The 12,222-nt window shown below is 47.0% G+C and overlaps 1 protein-coding gene across 4 annotated transcripts in view; it reads left to right on the forward strand.

The window, feature by feature from the left end:
- The window catches only part of ANKRA2 (ankyrin repeat family A member 2), a 253,723-nt gene that overhangs the window by 160,161 nt on the left and 81,340 nt on the right, over positions 1-12,222 (forward strand). The gene's annotated exons all lie outside the window — the stretch shown is intronic.

The following is a 12,222-nucleotide window of genomic DNA, read 5'->3' on the forward strand; positions in this document are numbered from 1 at the left end:
GAATGCATTCAACATAGCCTTTCGAATGGATTGTTTCCTCCCACGTATTCCTCATCTTTAATATTCGATATCCAGCTTCAGCTGCTTTGGAGTAATATTTTCGGCAGAGTGCTCTGTGCTTCGATGCAGGCGACTCAATGTCCCTCGAGGGCCTCCGTCTCAAGGGCGATGTTAGCGAAGGTATATACAGCATGCAGAGCACCCGTTGGTTTCAGTTCAGTTTTTCCGACTAAGCGTACGCTTGGAGAAACTACGGTGTGCTTCTATTGTTCAATTTGCGATGTCTTCTTCCTGAACACCTACTACCCCGAAGACCAGGTTCAAGAAGTGTCAGGACTGCAGCTACAAGATGTCGATAACCGACCCACATAGAGTATGTTTGTGGTGTCTCGGTGTGGAACACAAGGCCTCGGACTCCTCCAAATGTCAGTCGATGACCGGAAAGGCTCTGAAGGAGCGAAAGGGGAAATTGGCAGTAGGCAGAAACCCCAAAAAATCCCCATCGACTAACCCTTCGTATTGCATTTAAGTGTCAAAAGTGATATATCAATGTCCACAGTGTCCTAGCAATTGAAGTCACCTCAGGGTGTAGGAAGTGTATGTGTGCCATCCCAAAATGGTTTCTACTTACTTAACTTAAATCTGAGAAAGTGTTTATTTGAGGTGTATTTTATAGTTACACCTTGCCCTTTCTAAAGAAAGTTTATTTTAAAACTGAATGTTCAATAAATACTTATTTTACTAGACAACCGTGAGTATAAGTGTTATTTGGATACTTGTAACTGTGAATCTCTATGTTGCATCTCCACAGCTCACAATTATCCGTTTTGAGATAAGTCTGGCTTCTCAGTCACATTACCAACTTGTGTAGTACAGACCTATACCAATAGTTTGGTATCTATTGCCAAGAGGACAAGACTGGTGTAGTCTCCCTTAGGGTTACTACATACAATCTTGCCTAACACTGGTGGCAGACGGTGAGGATTTGTGTAGAGTTGTTACATTGAGGATTTTGCTGTGCTTGTGTTCAACTAAACCACCAGAAGGCTAAGCTCCATCAGAAAGTAAAAATCAATTGTAACATGCCAAATATGGATAACTTCAGTCGGGAAGCCCTGATCAGTCTTAACATTAGATCAACTGAAAGAAATGTGTAAAGTCAGGAGTCTTGCTGTGAAAGGAAAGAAAAATGAATACCTGAATGAATGGTACCCAACAAGACTTTGTGGAGGACATTCTCAAGGAGAAACCCCTCTCAAGCCAAGCCTTTTCCCTCCTAAATTCTGTTAAAAAGAAGATTGGCCCCCTGCTTGGTCACGCCAGCTCAGACCCAGGCAGTGAACCCAAGAGTGGAAAAACTATTTCGTCCAGCTCCTTCGGACCCTCAATATATTAAAGGCCACGCCACCCCCGACACCTTGGTAGTCACTACCACCCGGAAATGGGCTGGGGTACCCCTTGCTATGGGTGAGGCACCTCCGAATAAGGAATCCAAAAGGTTGTATGCCCTAGGTAAGCGGGTTACCTCGGCAGCTGTCTTCTCCACACACATAGCGAATAACACCATTCTGTTTTCCATTTATGCAGACGCACAATGGAACCTTGTACAAGAAGGTTTCCAGGAGGTTCCTGAACCCGTTGGGTCCAGGCGTCTCACCATCGTAGCCGAGGGCAGGCACGTAAATCGGAATATAATCAAGAACACTTTGGATACTGCTGAAACAGCAGGCAGGTCGCTGGCCCAGGGCACTCTACTCAAGCGACATGCTTGGCTTCGCAACTCTGGGTTCAAGCCTGAAACACAGACCGCTCTTATCAACAAATCCATAGAAGAGACCAATCTCTTCGGGAAAGCGGTCGACGATGCCCTGGAGAAGGCCAAGAAAGAGCATGAGACTCTTAAGTCCTTGCAACAAGTAACTCAGAAAAATTCCCCCAAAGGGGAGGCGGTTCTCGTCGGTCCTTTCGAGGGCAGTCCTGTGCATGTCAGAACAACTACAGCACAGTAAAGTATAACTCTGGACAAACATCAGGAAGCCCCGCCTACTACCCATCTAGGGGTCAGCAACGCGGCAAAGGCAGCGGCCGCAATCCCAGTGGAGCCGCAGACTCTGGTCAGAAATGACCAACAGATCCAGGTCCCCTCCCATGTCACTCTGTTCGGGGGCGTTCAACATCTTTCCTCACAGCATGGGAGTGGATAACTTCAGACCAGTGGGTTATAAAGACAGTCGCCCATGGGTACTGCGTGAAATTTGGCCGACCACCACAGTTCAGACCACCACGCTCACGATGCCTCTCGCCGGACCATCTGCAGATCCTGAATCCAGAGGTGGAAGCACTGCTGGGAAAGGACGCCATAGAAGCCGTCCCTATTCTTCAGGTTAACCTGGGTATTTATTCAGTGTACTTCCTTGTACCCAAAAAGGACCTCACCATGCGCCCTGTTCTAGACCTGCGTCAAGCAAATACATTTATAAAACCTCAAAAGTTTTGTATGGTAACACTACAGGAGGTGATCCCACTGTTGAAACAGGGGACCACATGGCAACATTGGACAAGAAAGATTCATACTTTCATATTTCAATGTTACCAGCGCACAGGAAATACCTAAGGTTCACGATAGAGGATGGGCATTACCAATTCAAGGTGCTCCCCTTCGGCATCGCCTCGGCGCCAAGGGTGTTTACAAAAGTCCTGGCAGTAGTGGCAGCACATCTGCGCAGACTATCCGCCCCGGTTTACCCTTACCTTGACGACTGGCTTATAACAGGGGACTCCTACGACACATGCTTTTTGAACACAACACCCAGAAGACCGGAGACCTTCTGTTCAGTCTGGCATTCTCTATCAACAAGAAAAAATCCAGTCAATTCCCCAGTCAAGTAAAACAATTTCTGGGGGCCCTAATCCGGACGAAGGACGGCCTCGTCTTCCCCTCCAACGAGAGGGTTCAGAAAAGCTTTTCAGATCGCTCAATATGTAGCCAGTCAAGGGGTGACGGTACGCAATGCCATGTGCTTGCTAGGTATGATGGCGTCATGCATATACTTGGTTCCCCACGTGCGGCTGCATATGCGTCCCATGCAAGAGTGGCTCAACATCCAGTGGCGACAGGCCAGCAGACAATGGGAAGATCTGGTAGTTGTCTCGCCAGCCCATCTCTGCAGTGGTGGTCGAGGGTAAACCTCTTAAAGGGGAATCCTTCACCACCCCTGCAGTGGAAGCCACTCTCACGACAGACGCATCTCTTACAGGGTGGTAGATCACCTGCTTCAGCAGACAGCGTATGGAGTGTGGGCCCCACAAGTAGCATCCAACCAAATACATCTGCTAGAGCTATTAGCGGTGTTCAAAGCACTGAAAGCCTTTCAGACGCAACTGTAAGGGAAGACAGTGCTGGTTCTGATGGACAGCACCACAGCCATGTATTATCTAAACAAACAAGGGGGCACACACTCTCCAGGGCTATCCAAGCTGTCCCAAAACATTTTGGATGTGGGCTCTCAAACACAAGATGTTTCTGTTGTCCCAACATGTTCCAGGGGATCTCAATCTACTGTCGGACGTTTCCGACTGCCCATAGAATGCGAATGGCGTCTGCACGAAGACATTGTGTCCAACGTCTTTGCAGAATGGGGCTTTCCAAAAACTCTGAATTTAGCAGCCTGGCTCCTGAGGTCATAGAGTTTGGACACCTTCAACTCCCTCAGAGATGCATGGACAGTCTCAGGGAAGTTAGGAAACCTAACACCCGCTATTGCTATTCCAGCAAATGGAAACGGTTTGTCATATGGTGTAATACCAAGGGCGTGATTCCCATCGATTGCGCACCCACACACTTTGTGCTGTACCTAACCCATTCGTTAGACACAGGACTGGTCTTCAATTCCCTAAAGGTTCATTTTGCTGCTCCCTCAGCCTACACCACATCCCAACAGAAGGTGTTGTGGTGGAAGATACCGGTGATTAAAGATTTTAATGTAAGGGGATAAGAGGATTCACCCTCCCCATCCCTCCACCCCCATTTCTCACCCAGCTCCTGGATGGGATCTTAATGTGGTTTTAACCAGACTCATGGGATCTCCCTTTGAGCCCATGCATAAAGCAAGTCTAAAAGACCTTACTTACAAGACGGCCTTCCTAGTGGCTATCACAAGAAGGGTTAGCGAACTACAGGCCCTTTCGATTGGATTGTGTCCTCCCACATATTCCTCATCTTAGATATATCCTTACCTTTTAGGTTTCGCCTCGGAAAATGTTTTCTCTTGTCCAGCAGAGGGCGCTCCACTCGAGGCCGCGGCGTCGATGTCCCTCGGCGGCATCCGTCGAGTATCGACGTCATCCCTCATATAAAAGCCTCGAGCGCGCCTGTTGGCCTCAGTTCCGTTTTTCCATTAGCTTTGCTTCGGATTGAGTAAAACGGCGCTTCAGTACGAACCCTTCCATGCCGAAGACAGGCTTTAAAAAATGCCTAAGATGTGGAAAGAAAATGTCTTTGACTGATCCACATAAGAACTGTCTATGGTGCCTCGGCCCCGACCATCGAACGGAAGACTGTGGTTCGTGCCAGTCGATGACCCACAAAGCCCTAAAAGAGCGTAGAGGTAAAATGGTGATGGGGGAGGGTGTTTCGAAGCCTACTTTAAAAAAGAAAGACTCGGACGAGTCTTCAAAATCTCATCGTAAAAGACATTCGAAGTAGAAGTAGATCGAGGAAATCTTCTTCTTCGTCTTCGAAGAAGTCGAAGAAAAGACGGCATCGATCTCCCTCATCCTCTTCGACATCTTCGGAAGAGGTTATAACATGCCCATCCAAACATGATTCTCCAGGAAATGAGAAGCCTTTCGAGTATCCATGTTAAACATTTTTGAGAACGCGGCCCAGACCCCCTCAAAAATAGCTAAGGAAGACCATGCTCCTACTCACGAAAAAGGTGACAGAGGAAGGTCCAAAACAAGAAAGGCTCATAAAAAGATGTTGAGAACGTCATCAAGGGATTCTTCTCGATCACCTCGTTAAGACACATCCTTCGGTGCATAAATCGAAGGCCGAGGGAAACAAAATGGCGTCAAAAGATCATACGCAGTCGACAACTCACTCGAAGGAAGCTACGTCGAGCTCGCGCTCGAAGACCGCAAAGGTTCCTTCGACGGTTTCCACAGCTTCTTCGATGATTACATCGAGATCGTCGAAAGTTCCTTCGACGATATCAAAGGAAGTGGTTAAGACTACGGCGCCATCAACGCTTTCGTCGACGCCCAAGCCTCAATTGAAGGAAAGACCTGTAATGCCTGAAAAGGTTTTTCAACCTGAGAGTCGACATGAGTTTTTCAGGACCATGTCATCCATATATGAGGGAGACTCATCAGAACAAGAGGAAGTGACCTCTGCTGGTGTTAGATATGGTACAAGACCTGTCTCAGAGGAATTAATTGATCCTCAATCAAGAATTAAAGACTTGCAAGAATGTTTGCAAACAGCAAGTGGCCTGGATACTTCTCCAGAGTATGAATCTGACAAACCAGACCCATCAGAACAAGTGGATACGAGTTATAGAAGACTCATGGGCAGAGTTACAGAATTTATGGGGTGGGGTAGGAGTTCACCTGTCAGTCATGATGATGACATGACAGATATATTATCTGGAACACCCCAACATGACCCCATTTTACCCTTTCACATTGCATTACAAAGAAGGGTCAATTCTGCATGGGAACATCCTGAAGCCATAGGGGCTGTGAATAGAAAGTTTGTGGCAAAGTATAGACCTTGTACATCTGATCTGGAATACATCAGTAAACATCCGTCTCCGGAAAGCTTAGTAGTACAGACAGCCACTTCCACAAAAAAATGCTACATACCCTACAATCCCTCCAGATAGGGACGATAAAAAAGTGGATGCATGGTCCAGGAAAATCTTTACATCGTGCAGTATGGCTTTGAAGTCTACCAATGTAACCTGTACTTTAGCAAGGTTCTCTTATACCCTGTGGGACTGTGTGTCAGCAGCAGCTGAACACATCCCAGAAGGCGAAGAGCGTGATGGCTTTCTAGCTATTATAAGGGATGGAAAGGAGGCTTCGGGAGAATGCCTTCAATCAGGACTGGACACAGCTGACAGCATCTGCAGGTCCATGGCGACTAGCACAGTGCTACGCAGATTTGTGTGGCTAAGAAAATCTGGGTTTGCTCCTGATGTGCAATCCAGACTTCTTAATATGCCCTTTGATGGCTCGAGGTTGTTCGGTAGCAAAGCAGATGAAAGTTTGGAGAAGCTACAGACTTCCAAAGCGGCAGCAAAATCTCTAAGTGCCGCTATAAGACAACCTCAGCAATGCCCCTACACAGGCTCCTCTTCCTGGAGGGGTCGTCCTTTTCGTTATTATTCCTCAATTGGAAGAGGAAGAGGTCTGGCCAATCAAAGAGGTCAAAGAAAATTTCCTCGGGGCATCTGTACCATCAGCCGCTGCTGCAGCTGCCGCAAAACCACTCTGAGGTTTTGACCCACAAGACCCCGGTGGGAGGCAGGATCTCACAGCATCTGAAAGAATGGCGGGGCATTACTTCAGATGCTTGGGCACTGGAAACAGTATCCCAAGGTTACTGCCTTCCTTTTCTAAAGAAACCTCAGAACCATCCTCCGGAATACAACTCTGCCAAGCATCCGGATCCGCTCCTGTTGCAGGAAGTTTTAACCCTACTACAGAAAGGTGCAATAGAACATGTACCTGTAGCGTAGAGGAACAAGGGTTGGTATTCCCCATACTTCCTTATTCCAAAGAAAGACGGAGGACTGAGACCCATCTTGGACTTGAGAAACTTGAACAAGTTCCTAAGGAATGACAAATTCAAGATGGTCACACTTTCTCAGATCTTTCAGGCTCTCCAACTCCAGGACTGGTTGGTATCATTGGACCTTCAGGATGCTTATTTTCATGTGCCAATACATCTCAAGCACAGAAAGTACCTGAGGTTGGCGATTGGCAATTCTCACTATCAGTTTCGAGTTCTGCCATTCAGGTTGACCTCCGCCCCAAGAGTTTTCACCAAGTTGATGGCGGTGGTGAGAGCGAGTCTCAGAAGAGGGGGGATTCATGTCTACCCCTATCTGGACGATTGGATGATCAGAGCACGTTCTCCAGAACAAGCCCTGGATCACCTGTCCTAGACTTGTCACTTCCTTCACAAAATAGGTTTTTCTCTGAATTTAAAAAAGTAAAACATGATAGCATCACGAAAACTCCAATTTATAGGAGCAGTCCTGAATACCTGTTCGGGCAAAGCCTTGCCTCCCGAAGAGAGAGCTTGCCACATTCTGCAGATGGTGACAAAGTTTCAGAATGCTCAGCATCTTCCGGCCTTCGATTGTCTCAGGTTGCTCGGTCTGATGGCATCCTGCTTTTCCTGGTGCCAGAAGCCAGATTGAGAATGAGATCTCTTCAATGGGCTCTCAGAACTCAATGGTCCCAGTTCTCAGGGGAAATGTCACATCTACTGCAAGACCCAGCCCAAGTAGCACAGGATCTTCAATGGTGGGCTTGCAGACGACATATCCTCAGAGGAGAATCTTTTTGGCAACCATTGCCGGAGATAACAGTAGTGACAGACGCCTCACTCACCGAGTGGGGAGCCCACATCAACGATCTGACAATCGGCAGACGTTGGTCTCCATGGGAGTCCAAACTACATATTAATCTTCTGGAGTTGAGGGCAATCAGACTAGCACTGAAGGCCTTTCTGCCCTCTGTACGGGGAAAGAATGTTCGGATAATGACGGACAACACAGTGGCCATGTACTATCTCAACAAGAGAGGAGGAGTAGGGTCACTACCATTGTGCAGAGAGGTGATTCAACTCTGGTTCTGGGCAATACGAGAAGGGATCTCTCTATCGGCAATTCATCTAGCTGGAGAGCGAAACACAACAGCGGATGCTCTGAGCAGGCAGAGCACAGTCTCTCACGAGTGGGAGATAGCTCCGGAAGTCATTCAAGAGATCTTCCCCCTTTGGGGAACCCCTCAAGTGGATCTGTTCGCGACCGGGGTCAACCAGAAGTGCGAACTGTACTGCTCAAGGGAATTTCCCCCGAGAGGAGCTCTGGGGGACGCGTTCGTGGTGGAATGGGAGTTCCCACTACTGTACGCGTTTCCTCCAATCCCTGTGATCCCTCAAGTAATCAGGAGGTTGAGAAAGTTCAGGAAGACCATGATCCTAATTGCTCCGGATTGGGCCAGGAGAACGTGGTACCCGGACCTTCTCGACATGTCCATCTGCCCTCCAATACGTTTTCCAAGAAGAGGGATTCTTCTCTCGCGACAGGAAGGTCATGTTCTCCATCCGGAGGTCAACACACTCAACCTTCACGCATGGCTTCTGAAAAGCTGAGATACAAGGATTGGGACCTTCCGGATGACATGATGGAGATTTTGCTTTCGGCCAGAAGGCCAGCAACTAAGTCCCTGTATCGGTGTTGTTGGAACAAGTTCAGTAGCTGGTGCAGAGAAAAGAATGTGGACCCTTTTCAGTGTAATATCCCCACAATTTTATCTTTTCTGTTACATTTGGCCAATCTGGGGCTTCAGGTTGGGACAATAAAGGGATATTTAGCAGCACTTTCCAACTTTAAGCGCTCTTCTGAAGAAGAATCTTACTTTAAAATACCTTTGATAATTCAATTCCTAAAAGGTCTAAATAATGTTTTTCCCGCAATACCTTTCCAGGTTCCAGTGTGGGATCTAAATCTAGTTTTAAAATTTCACACATGTATTCCATTTGAGCCCTTACATTCTTGCCCTTTAAGGCTCCTTACTTTAAAAACAATTCTTCTTGTAGCATTGACATCAGCCCGCAGGGTAAGTGAGTTAGTTGCAGGCGCTTTCGAGCGGACCTCCTCACACCATCTTTTATAAGGACAAAGTAGTTCTTAGCGTTAAACCTTCTTTTCTGCCAAAAATTGTTTCGGATTTTCATCTGTCACAAAAGTTAACTTTGCCTACATTTTACCCTCCTCCTCATGCAAGCAAGGAAGAGGAAAGACTTCATAGACTAGATCCCAGGAGAGCTCTTAGTTTTTACATCTCAGGATTTGCAAAGATTTGCCAGTGTGATCAACTTTTTGTGGGATACACTGGACGTAAACTGGGCCTTCCGGTAACGAAACAAACTTCATCCAGATGGATAATCTTAGCCATACCAGAATGTTATAGATTGGCAGGAAAAGAACCGCCTGATGGACTAAGAGCTCATTCGACCAGGGGCATGGCAACTTCTACAGCATTAAAAAGGGGTGTCCCTGTGCAAGATATTTGTGCAGCAGCCACATGGTCCTCTATGCACACCTTTATAAAACATTATGCATTGGACTCGACGTCTTCTCAAGGGGGTCTGTTTGGAAAATCTGTACTACATTCTGTACATGATTAGAAAAGGATACTGTACTCCCACCTCCAAGACTAAACTGCTTTGGGAGTCTATCTAAAATGAGGAATACGTGGGAGGACACAATCCATTCGAAGAGCAAGTTACCAACTGTAACGTTCTTTCGATTGGATGTTCCTCCCACGTATTCCTCATCGACCCTCCCATCCTAACCCCATAGTACAGTTTACGTGTATTACACTCTAAACTCTTTTAGGGCTTGGGTCAAAAGAGGCATACCTAAAACGGAGTAAGATCCATGAACTATATTATATGAAAAAACAGACTGAGGCCAACGGGCGCGCTCGAGGCTTTTATACGAGGGATGACGTCGATACTCGACGGATGCCCCCGAGGGACATCGTCGCCGCGGCCTCGAGTGGAGCGCCCTCTGCTGCTGGACAAGAGAAAAACATTTCCGAGGCGAAACCTAAAGGTAAGGATATATCTAAGATGAGGAATACGTGGGAGGAACATCCAGTCAAAAGAACGTTACAGTTGGTAAGTAACTTGTTCTTCTGTTCTAGACCCTTTTGTTACAATCCACAGGGATAAGGTAATTCTGCGCACTCATCCCAGATTTGCGCCTAAATTCATCTCGAAGTTCCATGTGAACCAATCGATCGAATTACCCACCTTTTTCCAGAATCCCACTAGCATGGCCGAAAGAAGCCTACACATACTAGATGTGCGCAGGGCAGCCATGCTTTACCTGGAAAGAACGAAACCACTGAGGAAAACAAACCAGTTTTTCGTTTCAGTGGCAGCTGGTAGAGAAGGTAGATCCTGTCTCTAAATCAGCAATCTCAAGGTGGATTGTCAAATGCATCACACTGTGTTTCTCTCTTGCTAAGAGAGAACTGCCCTTCAAGCCTAGAGCACACTCTACTCGAGGCACTGGGGCCTCCATAGCATTCATTGCAAATGTTGCCCTTGAGTCCATTTGCAAAGCTGCAACCTGGAGTTCTGTACACACCTTTACAAAACACTATTGCCTAGACACTCCTTCTAGATCTGACTCTCAGGTGGGACAAGCAGTATTAAAACATCTTTTCTCTAATGTTCCTTCTCACATCCCACCTCCAACTCCGGGTACTGCTTGCTAGTCTATGCACACCATGTGATTCTAAGCAGATTAGCAAGCATGAGAAGACATGCATTACTCACCGTAATAGCATTTCTGATGATTATATCTGCTTAGATTCACATGCGCTCTCCCTGCCTCCCCGCTCGGGGTGGAAGGAACATAGACGTCTTTCTACTTTCTCTCTTCATGTACTCACTCACAATATCCTTGGGCTCCCTCATGGCAGATAAAATACAATCAGAGGGACCTCGGCCTGTGAGGGATTTTGGATGCACGTTAGGGATAGTGTTACAGACATACCTATGCCGACGTCCCCTTTCGGCCCCCGAAAGACAAGATGCAATACTCTGAGGTTACCACTGGATGTCGGACCATATGCACAGCATGTGAATCTAAGCAGATACAATCATCAGAAATGCTATTATGGTGAGTAAGGCATGTCTTATCGGACCCACCTCCTCCACTCCTGTATGACTTATTTTGTTGAGGGATGGCCCTGTCATGCTCATAGCTGGCCTTGCAGCATCTGTCAGTAATTCCCTTTCTAATTTATTGTGAGAGCTGCCACAAACCGTGATAAGCCCTCCAAAAAATGTCATCTTTGCACATATTTCTTTTAAGGTAGATCTGACTTCCTGTATCTCATAACGCAATGTGTCATATCCTGCGTCCATTGAGTTTAAAATGCGTGATAGTACCAGGAATGAAAAGGCATCCACTACTTGTTCTGCTGGGTATGTATTAGACTGATTAGTAACTGGTTCAGAATATGCCTGCCCATCCTGCTGCGTGTTTCTTAACGGGCAGCCTGGCTCTTTAACTAGGCCTGTGGATTTCTTCATCAATATTGGTGACGATTCTACTGAGTAGTTTAGAGAAATTCTATGCAATGACACCTCCTCCCTACCATCCCACGCCAGAGACTCCATCGATCGCAAGTCCAGAGAGAGGCCCACTCTCTTGGCAGGTCCTGCGATATAATAGGCGCCATGATGGACGTGTCAGAAATTAAGTCCTTATATGGACAATTGGCCAGGTCCTCTGGATCAATATGCTCCAAAGAGCAAGAGGACCCCAATAGGTCAAACTTAACAGGATTCAGCCGCTTCCGTTCATCCCTAGCCGCTACATTCCGCACCACACTTTGCAGCGGCATAGTATTTTTTACATATGTGGTCAGACCCTCCATCGAGGGATTCACGTTTCCTACCCCTGCCACCACCGTGGCTATTGTTCGGCCAACCACTACGTTTTTACAGTTCTTTAAGGTGGTGATAGCATCTGTCTCTTCCGTGTGCTGTCTTCTCACATTATGAGCAGAAAAGCCTCCTACTTGGCTTGTTGGCAGCATATTTTTCTCCATTTGCTCCCTTTACTCCTCAGTACATATACCATAGGTATGTCCAAACAGTCCAGTACGATTGCACGATATACATGGGAGGTCACTTACTCGTGTACGATGCCTTGCCTTCACCAGCCTACCACCAGTCTGCAAAATCACTTCCACTCCCTTGCCCTGCGCGCCCTCTCTACTGTGGGCAGGGTTTTAAGGATCCCACTTCAGGTAGGTTACACAGTAGAGCACCGATCAGCCAGACCCGCTCAACAGTTCAAAGAGCAGATCCGACCAGCACCTCTGACAGACTGCAGACTCACTTCCTCACTACCACACAAGGATTATTTTTGCATTATGGATTACAATTGCCAAATTGCA

The sequence above is a fragment of the Ambystoma mexicanum genome, chromosome 6p (genome assembly GCF_040938575.1).
Source record: "Ambystoma mexicanum isolate Mex_15411 chromosome 6p, UKY_AmexF1_1, whole genome shotgun sequence".
In the NCBI taxonomy this organism is placed as follows: Eukaryota; Metazoa; Chordata; class Amphibia; order Caudata; family Ambystomatidae; genus Ambystoma; species Ambystoma mexicanum.